Raw genomic sequence first — 12,255 nt, 5'->3', positions numbered from 1 at the left:
ATTCATACCTATACACATGGGAAACTGCCATTTCTCCCAGAACTCAAAGCAGATTTTCTTCCACATTTCCTGGTTTGGAACAGGCATGTATACTGGCCACAAAACATCCCACAGTGCTGCTGCAGTATCTGGAATGATCTGTCCAACTGTTGTTCTACCACAACGGAATGCCAAACCGATACTTGAATATGATTCTCCAGTGGCCAAAAATCTTAATGTAATTGCCAACCTTTGAGCAGGACTGATAGATTGACGGAAATTTGTGTCTTGTCTCTGAATTCTTGGTCCTACTAATGTCAGCAGCTTGTCAAAATGTTCTTGACACATTCTGAAATACAAGTAGTGGCTTTCATCATCATTCAATCGCATTTCCTGAATCAGATTGGGCCCTTCGTTGGTAAATGGGCCTTATCCACCATCTTCTGGTATTTCGCTGAGGCAGGGATTCTGTAAGGAGTGTATTCAATTGTTTACAAGTATTTTCATTACCCTTATATTAGCATTTGAAATAGTTTATTTTGCCTGTGGCATTCCCACCTATCCTGAAAGATTTTGGCATTAAAGGGACATGAAACCCAAACATTTTCTTTCATGATTCAGCTAGAGAATACAATTTTCAACAACTTTCCAGTTTACTTCTATTATCAAATTTGCTTCATTCTCTTGGTATCATTTGTTGAAGGAGCAGCAATGCACTACTGGTTGCTGACTGAACACATGGGTGAGCCAATGACAATTGTTATATATATGCAGCCACCAATCAGCAGCTAGAACCTAGGTTCTTTGCTGCTCCTGAGCTTGCAAAGATAAACCTTTCAACAAAGGATAACAAGAGAAGGAAGCAAATAAAATAATAGAAGTAAACTGGAAAGTTGTTTAAAATTGTATTCTCTATCCGAATCACCAAAGTAAATTTTTGTGTGCCATGTTCCTTTAAGGCCAAACTGTGTAAACACAGCCAGCAGAATAAATTACACTCCCAGTGGGGTACAGAAGAAATAAGGTAATAAAATGTTAACTTTCCATTGTTCTCTCCAAGTATTGGTGTTTGGTTAACTTACAGATATGAGATCTAATTATACCTACAAGCTCAAAACTTTATTAGTTTGTGGCCTCAAAAACACAAATCAGGTCATTTATATACACAAATAAACCTTAAAAAGAAAATATCATACATTTTATATTCTGCAGCTGGTAAAAAAAAGTAATTGTAAACATATTTTATAGTATACTGTCCCTTTAATGTATATTTGTAATTTGATTACATAAAACACAAATTTATTAACCTGACTCAACCACTCAGTAGAGATATCCATGACTAGCAGAATCTGTAGAGGTAAACATGAAAAACTACAGACAGCACAGACAACAGTGTAGACAAACTGCGAGGTGGTGCAGCGCGAAGTGAAGCTTGCAAACTTTTCTTGCTGCTTTGCTTTGCATCGCCTTGCGCCGCATCGCTTGCAGTGTGTCACAGCCTTTAGTGTGCAAGCGGGAGCTTTAAATACTGGTCCACTTGTAATCTGGCCCAAAATGTTTAATTATGTGTAGTCTCTTTTGTTACCCAGTGACGTGATTTTAGTGCTTTCTCAGGTGTAATTCAAAACGAGCCAGTGAAATTTTATAAAAAATTTTTTTCTTATGATACGCATGATTTTTTTTTTTTTAATAAAGTGACAATATAAACATGTCCTACAAATTGGCAGACAATGGGTTAATCATCTGATTACATCCAACTTTCAAGTCTTCGGAAACCTTTTAGAAGGCAGGACCTCTCTGTGTGGGGTAGGGATTTGATGATGGATTCTGAATGGTTGGGGTACAGGGTCTGGAAAATCCAGATATGGCCAATGCCTTTGCCTCAAGTTTTCCTTAAAGGGACATGAAACCCACATGATTCAAATAGAGCATGCAATTTTATACAACTTTCCAATTTACTTTGGTTATCTGCCTAGGTAGGCTCAGGAGTTGCTGATTGGTGACTGCACATATATGCCTCGTCTTATTGGCTCACCCAATGTGTTAACTAGCTCCTAGTAGTGAATTGCTGCTTTTTCAACAAAGAATACCAAGAGAATGAATTAAATAATTGAAGTAAATTGGAAAGTTATTTAAAATTGTATGTGCTATTTGAACTAGGAAGGAAAATTGAGGTTTTATGTCCCTTTAATTTACTCAACTCTTTCATAACATTGTAAATGTTCACTTGAGGGCGCTAGAGTACAACGTCTCCCTTATAATATACATAACATCTCTGAATCTATAAATCTGGGCTTACTTATAGTTTCCAAGACTGCAAGCAAGTCTGGTTCACCTGTGTGAACACAAGCATATTCTAGAATTATTTTGTTTAAGCTTTTTAAAAACAAGAGCACCCTTTATAAACAAAATAAAAAAATACCTAAAAAAATGATATATTCAGGATCAGTTGTAATGCCTGAATAATATTATAGTTATAGAGATGTATATCTTAAATTATATAAAAAAAAATAGACTAAATTACCATAAATAAAAAGGCAGCTATCTTAAAGGGACAGTATACACCAATTTTCATATAACTGCATGTAGTAGACACTACTATAAAGAATAATATGCACAGATACTGATCTAAAAATCCAGTATAAAACCATTTAAAAACTTACTTAGAACCTTCCAGTTTAGCTCTGTTTAAAAGGTTACTGGAAAACCCACTGCAAGTGGGAAATAGCAGACACCCCCCCCCCCTCCCCTTTCCTTTGCATATTAAAAGACCCTTTACACAAACAGAAGCAAGCTGGAGTAGGTATACGTCGGTATTCTCCTAAAACGTTGGGGCTTGGTTAGGATGCGGAGGCTGCAAATCAGAGACATGTTATTTAAAAATAAGCAAAACTATCCATTTAAAAAAAACAAAAAACTGTATGGTCTATATAAATGGATCATCTAATCTAGAATATATTTTGAGGGCATTGTGTATAGTGTACAGGTAGACTTCTTTCTGAAGAAGTATTCAATCCTTTTCTCTCATATGGCTTCTAGATTCAGGAGTGTAGCAGAGGATGTATTCCTTAAGGTTTGGTTTATGATTATCTTCATCAAGTGTAGAACCTAAGTAAGATGTTAACCTTTACTTAATTTTGGTCTTTTCCATGAGTTCTGGAAGAGACAAATTTCATCTTCTACTTTTTTTTCCTATTTCTTAATTCTGTTTCTAGATCTATAGACGATTGATCTTCTTTCATTAGATGATATGAACTCCTCTATTGGCGTTCATTCTGTAAGGGCTATTTTTGCATTTTATTACATTTAGTAGTCTCCAAAAGAACATTAATGCTGCAGATTGGTCTAATTTTTTGCTTAAAGGGACAGTCTACACCTTAGTCATCGTAAAGTCATACCTTAGATTAAGCTGCATATAGCCTCCTGAAACTTTTGTATATCATGCAGCAGGAATGGTAAAAAAAAAGTTTTTGTTTATTTTTATTTAAAAAAGAAGAAAATGTAAGCAAAACAGAATTTCTAGCAAACCAAAGTGAACAAGAGACCTTAATGTATATAACATCTTCCGCAGTAACCACAGTATTATCGCTTAGCAAAAAAAGTTATTTTAAAATGAATTTTGTTTCTGGCCAAACTCCGGCCACTGATGACTTCACAATCTGGGCTGCATATGGTGTCCAATCACAGAAAGCTCACTAGTTGGATTCAACAAACTGTCAATGCTATTCAGCAGAGTGCCTAGATGTATCCCAGATTGTGATGTCATAAGTGGGCGGGGCTTGGCAGCCATTTAAAAGTGTCCAGAAGCAATATTTATTTTAAAATAACTATTTTACCGCCCCTGGTTCATGATATAGAAAGGGTGCAGGAAGCTATTTGCAGCTTAATCTAAGGTAAGTCTTTAAGAAGACTAAGGTGTACACTGTCCCTTTAAACCTTTTGTATTACTAGTCTAGTTGGCATTACGGTGGAGATAGCCGAATCACTGGCTACTTCTTAGCTCCAGGATCTTCAAATGACCCCCATAAAATATTTTTGTATATATACAGGGTTTTGATGATTCAAACATTAAAGCATATTGTTTGCTGTTTTAGCCCAACGTATAACATATTACCTTACACTGATTACAAGCAAATACCCTGCATTTATAAAACAGCTGTCAAATTATTTTATCACATGTAAATTAAAATACATATTTTGCAAGTGTTTAACAATGTTTTTCCAGTAATGTGATAATGTGTGTGTGTTGGCAGTATCTACGGGGTGTAACATGTTGGATGGTTATAGAGTTGTATGCTGTGCATCAAATTGCCCCCGAGTCAACGACCTTTAATTATTATTATTATTATTATCAACTAGAGAAGATGTCTGTCTTTTGATTGCAGCAAGTGGGCAGCAAGTGAGGTATGTCCACTCTTTTGTGCAACAGCAGGGTCTGCTAATCGCCCTGAGCAGAGGCAAAACTACCATTAGTGTAGCAGGAGCAGTGGCACCAGTGCCCAAGTGCTGGGGGGCTACCTATAGCATCCAGTCTATACATAGGCTTGTGCAGAATGTGTACAATCCTAATGCTGAGGAGCATTTTATTAGTGCATGCTGTAGGTCTATCCTTAAAATCATTATACACAGCATCATATATGTTATTGCTATTGCTTATTTCTGAGGGCACAAAACATTTTTGCACCTCTGTTGAGTAGGTCCACTGCTGCCTGAGCAAATGAGTTTGGGTGTTTTAACTCCACCTCCTCAGAGGTGGTAGAAAGGTTAAATAGTTGGTGTTGGATGACTGCCACTTCTTAACTTGTGGCAAGCAGGCCCGCTGCCCTAAAAGCGTCCACAAGAGGCCTCTAAAGTCAGAAATATCTCCAGGATTTCAGAGCTAATGTGGAACCTACTCAGTAACAAAACAAAAAAAAAAGACGAAGAACCCTTGAATTAGATTAATAAATTAAAATGTGAATTAGAGAGAATTGTCTGGAGAGATAAATGCTGTAGTTGTGCCTAATTTATCTTTTCCAAAATGTTTGGAGACAAAGTATTGCATCAATCAATACTATTTTTAACTTATACTGAACCATATTAGCTTTTCAAACTAGAACGTTTAGTATCTTCATGGCTTACAAAAGGAAGAAGAGAATGTAAATTAGCATTGAATAGTAAAATGTGGAAAGGAATACAAATGAAGCTACAAAAACATGCTGTATTGCAATATAACAAACAAGATAATGATGTGAGCAGGGGAAGATAACATCCAGTCACACGTTTGTCTCTGTAAATGCAAATGCAAGAACAGGCAAGATGCAATTACAAAAAGCATATGAGGAATTTTGCAATAAAAAAATAGTGTTTGTGTACTGTTATATTTGTGTATGTATCTATGTGTGTGCATGTGTTTATATGTGTGTGCATGTGTTTATCTATATGTGTGTGCATGTGTTTATATGTGTGTGCTTTAGGGCAATTACAAAAAGCATATGAGGAATTTTGTAATAAAAAAAATAGTGTTTGTGTACTGTTATATTTGTGTATGTATCTATGTGTGTGCATGTGTTTATCTATATGTGTGTGCATGTGTTTATATGTGTGTGCATGTGTGTGTATTAGGGCTGGGCGATATGGGCAAAAATGAAAATCACAATTTTGTACCCAATTTTTTTAAAAATTACTAAAACACCTTAATTTTCTAAACAAGCTACGGGGAGAGGGAGGGAGAGACAGGCTCAGTGGAAGTGAAAGGTTATGCACAAGGACAACAAAAGAAAAGAGAACATACATTTAATGTCACATGACATAAATGGCATAGTTTTTCATGATTTACATTACAATGATAAAGCTAGAAAACAAAATGAATCAGAAGTTATGAGCTCTTGAATCCTCCATTTTATAGTTTTAAAAGCTTCTATGGACGACTAATTTGCTGGTCAGCACTGGACCTTGTGATATAGGAAACACTGGTACAGTCAAAGGCGTAACTAGAAGCCACAGGGCCCAGGTGCAAGAATCTAAGAAGCCCCCCCCCCCCCCCCCCAAAGGTAAATTTGATACATATCTTTTTTTTTTTTTACATTTAACACAGAAAAATAAAGTGAATCAGATTATGTCTGCAAAAGGAGGTACCCTGTGCCCACAGTCTGTGAGATGGTCTGACCCCCTATGTATATAGTGACACTGTTTAACCCACCAGTACTGTATATAGAGTCAGTGACACAGTCTGTAATCTGTCGTTGAGATGGCTGGCCTGACCCTACCCGCCCCAGTACTTTACAAAGTGACCACAGTAGTCTGTGATATGGTCCAGCCCCCCGTACTGTATATAGTGGTACTGTATAGACTAACACTGTTTACCCCCCGCCCCGCCATGCTGTAGTAACAAGGTCTGTAATTTGCTGGCTCCACAAACATACACACACACATACATGCATAAATACACACACAGTCACATACATACACACACACATACATGCATAAATACACACACAGTCACATACACACACACACACACACATAAACACCAATGGGTAAAACAGAAACACTAACTTCTGTAGTCAGAGACACTAGTGAAGCATCATGTCACACTCACATGATATCAGTGCAGGCAGTGGCAGGTCAACATTGTTTATTGTAAAAAAAAAAAAAATTAACCCCTTAATGGCCGGACCATTTTTCAATTTTCTTACCCTTAATGACAATGGCTATTTTTACATTTCTGCAGTGTTTGTGTTTAGCTGTAATTTCTCTTGTTAAGTGTAGTCAGTCCACGGGTTATCCATTACTTATGGAATATATCTCTTCCTAACAGGAAGCTGCAAGAGGATCACCCAGCAGAGCTGCTACATAGCTCCTCCCCTCACATGTCATATTCAGTCATTCTCTTGCAGCCTAACTAGATAGGTCGCTGTGAGAGGTCTGTGGTGTTTTTTAACTTAGTTTATTTCTACAATCAAAAGTTTGTTATTTTAAATGGCACCGGAGTGTGCTGTTTATTCTCAGGCAGCATTAGAAGAAGAATCTGCCTGCGTTTTCTATGATCTTAGCAGACGTAACTAAGATCCACTGGCTGTTCTCATCTGAGGAGTGAGGTAACTTCAGAGAAGGGGAATAGCATGCAGGGCCCCCCTGCAAATGAGGTATGTGCAGTAATTATTTTTCTGAGGAATGGAATTGACTGAGAAAATACTGCTGATACCAATGTAAAGTAAGTTCAGCCTTAAATGCAGTGATAGCGACTGGTATTAGGCTGATGAGTGTGTGTACACTGAATGTATTTTTCTAAGGAATGGAATTGACTCTGAAAATACTGTTAATACTGAAATAATGTATGAGCCTTAACTGCAGTAAAAGCGACTGGTAGCAGGCTTATTAATAACAATTCATAACTTTTCAAATGTATGTTTAAAACGTTTACTGGCATGTTAATCGTTTTTTGTGAGGTACTTGGTGATAAAACTTATTGGGGCATGATTTTTACCACATGGCCATCTTTGTTTTCTGCATAGAAACAGTTTTCTGAGCTTCCCCACTGTTGTAATATGAGTGGGAGGGGCCTATTTTAGCGCTTTTTTGCGCAGTAAAAATTCAGTCACAATCTGTCTACTTCATCCTCCATGATCCAGATCGTCTCTAGAGAGCTCAGGGGTCTTCAAAATTCATTTTGAGGGAGGTAATCAGTCACAGCAGACCTGTGACAGTGTGTTTTGACTGTGAGAATTAATTACTGTAATTATTAAATTGTTAATCCGTTTTTTTGGGTATTAAGGGGTTAATCATCCATTTGCTGGTGGGTGCAATCCTTTGCTAACTTAATACATTTACTGTGAAAAATTGGTTGCTATAACTATTTTGGTTCATTGTTATTTCAACTGTGACAGCTTTTTGTGCTTCTTAAAGGCACAGTAGCGTTTTTTATATTGCTTGTAAATTTATTTAGAAAAGTATTTCCAAGCTTGCTAGTCTCATTGCTAGTCTGTTTAAACATGTCTGACACAGATGAATCTCTTTGTTAACTATGTTTAAAGGCCAATGTGGAGCCCAATAGAAATTTATGTACTAATTGCATTGATGCTACTTTAAATAAAAGTCAATCTTTACATGTAAAGAAATTATCACCAGACAACGAGGGGGAAGTTATGCCGACTAACTCTCCTCACGTGTCAGTACCTTCGCCTCCCGCTCAGGAGGTGCGTGATTTTGTGGCGCCAAGTACATCAGGGAGGCCCTTACAAATCACTTTGCAAGACATGGCTACTGTTATGACAGAAGTATTATCTAAATTGCCAGAATTAAGAGGCAAGCGCGATAGCTCTGGGTTAAGGACAGAGCGCGCGGATGAGGTGAGAGCCATGTCAGATACTGCGTCACAGTTTGCAGAACGTGAAGACGGAGAGCTTCATTCTGTGGGTGACGGATCTGATCCAGGGAGACTGGATTCAGAGATTTCTAATTTTAAATTTAAGCTTGAGAACCTCCGCATATTGCTAGGGGAGGTATTAGCGGCTCTGAATGACACGGTTGCAATTCCAGAAAAATTATGTAGGTTGGATATATACTATGCGCTACCGGTGTGTACTGACGTGTTTCCTATACCTAAAAGGCTTACAGAGATTATTAGCAAGGAGTGGGATAGACCTGGTGTGCCCTTTTCCCCTCCTCCCATATTTAGGAAAATGTTTCCTATAGACGCCACCACACAAGACTTATGGCAGACGGTCCCTAAGGTGGAGGGAGCAGTTTCTACTTTAGCTAAGCGTACCACTATCCCGGTGGAGGATAGTTGTGCCTTTTCAGATCCAATGGATAAGAAATTAGAGGGTTACCTTAAGAAAACGTTTGTTCAACAAGGTTTTATCTTACAGCCCCTTGCATGCATTGCGCCTGTCACTGCTGCGGCGGCATTCTGGTTTGAGTCTCTGGAAGAGGCCATTCGCACAGCTCCATTGGATAAAATTATGAACAAGCTTAAAGCACTTAAGCTAGCTAACGCATTTGTTTCTGATGCCGTCGTACATTTAACCAAACTTACGGCTAAGAACTCCGGATTCGCCATCCAAGCGCGCAGAGCGCTATGGCTTAAATCCTGGTCAGCTGACGTGACTTCTAAATCTAAATTGCTTAATATTCCTTTCAAAGGGCAGACCTTATTCGGGCCCGGCTTGAAAGAAATTATAGCTGACATTACGGGAGGTAAGGGCCAAATCAAAGGCCAAACAGTCTAATTTTCGTGCCTTCCGTAACTTCAAGGCTGGAGCAGCATCAACTTCCTCCGCTCCAAAACAGGAAGGAGCTGTTGCTCGTTACAGGCAGGGCTGGAAAGTTAACCAGTCCTGGAACAAGAGCAAGCAGGCCAAGAAACCTGCTGCTGCCCCCAAGACAGCATGAAGAGAGGGCCCCCTATCCGGAAACGGATCTAGTGGGGGGCAGACTTTTTCTCTTCGCCCAGGCTTGGGCAAGAGATGTCCAGGATCCCTGGGCGTTGGAGATCATATCTCAGGGATATCTCCTGGATTTCAAAACTTCTCCTCCACGAGGGAGATTTCATCTTTCAAGGTTATCACCAAATAAAGAAAGAGGCGTTTCTACGCTGTGTACAAGACCTTTTACTAATGGGGGTGATCCACCCAGTTCCGCGGACGGAACACGGGCAGGGATTCTATTCAAATCTATTTGTGGTTCCCAAGAAAGAGGGAACCTTCAGACCAATCTTGGACTTAAAAATCCTAAACAAATTTCTAAGAGTTCCATCATTCAAAATGGAAACTATTCGAACCATCCTTCCCATGATCCAAGAGGGTCAGTACATGACCACAGTGGATTTAAAGGATGCCTACCTTCACATACCGATTCACAAGGATCATTATCGGTACCTAAGATTTGCTTTCCTAGACAGGCATTACCAGTTTGTAGCTCTTCCCTTCGGATTAGCTACGGCTCCAAGAATCTTTACAAAAGTTCTGGGCTCACTTCTGGCGGTACTAAGACCGCGAGGCATAGCGGTGACTCCGTACCTAGACGACATTCTGATACAAGCGTCAAGTTTTCAAACTGCCAAGTCTCATACAGAGATAGTTCTGGCATTTCTGAGGTCGCATGGGTGGAAGGTGAACGTGGAAAAGAGTTCTCTATTACCACTTACAAGAGTTCCCTTTCTAGGGACTCTTATAGATTCTGTAGAGATGAAAATTTACCTGACAGAGGCCAGGTTATCAAAACTTCTAAATGCTTGCCGTGTCCTTCATTCCATTCCACACCCGTCAGTAGCTCAGTGCATGGAAGTAATCGGCTTAATGGTAGCGGCAATGGACATAGTACCATTTGCGCGCCTGCATCTCAGACCGCTGCAATTGTGCATGCTAAGTCAGTGGAACGGGGATTACTCAGATTTGTCCCCCCTACTAAGTCTGGATCAAGAGACCAGAGATTCTCTTCTATGGTGGCTCTCTCGGCCACATCTGTCCAAGGGGATGACCTTTCGCAGGCCAGATTGGACGATTGTAACAACAGACGCCAGCCTTCTAGGCTGGGGCGCAGTCTGGAACTCCCTGAAAACTCAGGGATTATGGACTCAGGAGGAGAAACTCCTCCCAATAAATATTCTGGAATTAAGAGCAATATTCAATGCTCTCCTAGCTTGGCCTCAGTTAGCAACTCTGAGGTTCATCAGATTTCAGTCGGACAGCATCACGACTATGGCTTACATCAACCATCAAGGGGGAACCAGAAGTTCCCTAGCGATGTTGGAAGTCTCAAAGATAATTCGCTGGGCAGAGTCTCACTCTTGCCACCTGTCAGCGATTTACATCCCAGGCGTAGAGAACTGGGAGGCGGATTTTCTAAGTCGCCAGACTTTTCATCCGGGGGAGTGGGAACTTCATCCGGAGGTCTTTGCTCAACTGATTCTTCGTTGGGGCAAACCAGATCTGGATCTCATGGCGTCTCGCCAGAACGCCAAGCTTCCTTGTTACGGATCCAGGTCCAGGGACCCGGAAGCGGTGCTGATAGATGCTCTGACAGCCCCTTGGGTCTTCAACATGGCTTATGTGTTTCCACCATTCCCGATGCTTCCTCGTTTGATTGCCAAGATCAAACAGGAGAGAGCTTTGGTGATTCTGATAGCGCCTGCGTGGCCACGCAGGACCTGGTATGCAGACCTAGTGGACATGTCGTCCTGTCCACCGTGGTCTCTACCTCTGAGACAGGACCTTCTAATTCAGGGTCCTTTCAAACATCCAAATCTAATTTCTCTGAGGCTGACTGCATGGAGATTGAACGCTTGATTCTATCAAAGCGTGGCTTCTCGGAGTCGGTTATTGATACCTTAATACAGGCTAGGAAGCCTGTTACCAGAAAAATTTACCATAAGATATGGCATAAATATTTATATTGGTGCGAATCCAAGAGTTACTCATGGAGTAAGGTTAGGATTCCTAAGATATTGTCCTTTCTACAAGAGGGTTTAGAAAAGGGCTTATCTGCTAGTTCGTTAAAGGGACAGATTTCTGCTCTGTCTATTCTTCTACACAAACGTCTGGCTGAAGTTCCAAACGTTCAGGCTTTTTGTCAGGCTTTAACTAGGATTAAGCCTGTGTTTAAGACTGTTGCTCCGCCGTGGAGCTTAAACTTAGTTCTTAATGTTCTTCAAGGCGTTCCATTTGAACCCCTTCATTCCATTGATATCAAGCTGTTATCCTGGAAGGTTTTGTTTTTGATGGCTATTTCCTCGGCTCGAAGAGTCTCTGAGTTATCTGCCTTACATTGTGATTCTCCTTATCTGATTTTTTCATTCAGACAAGGTAGTTCTGCGTACTAAACCTGGCTTCTTACCTAAGGTAGTTACTAACAGGAATATCAATCAAGAGATTGTTGTTCCATCACTGTGTCCTAACCCTTCTTCAAAGAAGGAACGACTTTTGCATAATTTGGACGTAGTCCGTGCCCTGAAGTTCTATTTGCAGGCAACTAAAGATTTTCGTCAAACTTCTTCCCTGTTTGTCGTTTACTCTGGACAGAGAAGAGGTCAAAAGGCTTTGGCTACCTCTCTCTCTTTTTGGCTTCGTAGCATAATACGTTTAGCCTATTAGACTGCTGGACAGCAGCCTCCTGAAAGGATTACAGCTCATTCTACTAGAGCTGTGGCTTCCACCTGGGCCTTTAAAAATGAGGCCTCTGTTGAACAGATTTGCAAGGCTGCGACTTGGTCTTCGCTTCACACCTTTTCAAAATTTTACAAATTTGACACTTTTGCTTCTTCGGAGGCTATTTTTGGGAGAAAGGTACTTCAGG

The sequence above is a fragment of the Bombina bombina genome, chromosome 1 (assembly GCF_027579735.1).
Source record: "Bombina bombina isolate aBomBom1 chromosome 1, aBomBom1.pri, whole genome shotgun sequence".
NCBI lineage: Eukaryota > Metazoa > Chordata > Amphibia > Anura > Bombinatoridae > Bombina > Bombina bombina.
This window is presented reverse-complemented; position numbering follows the sequence as displayed.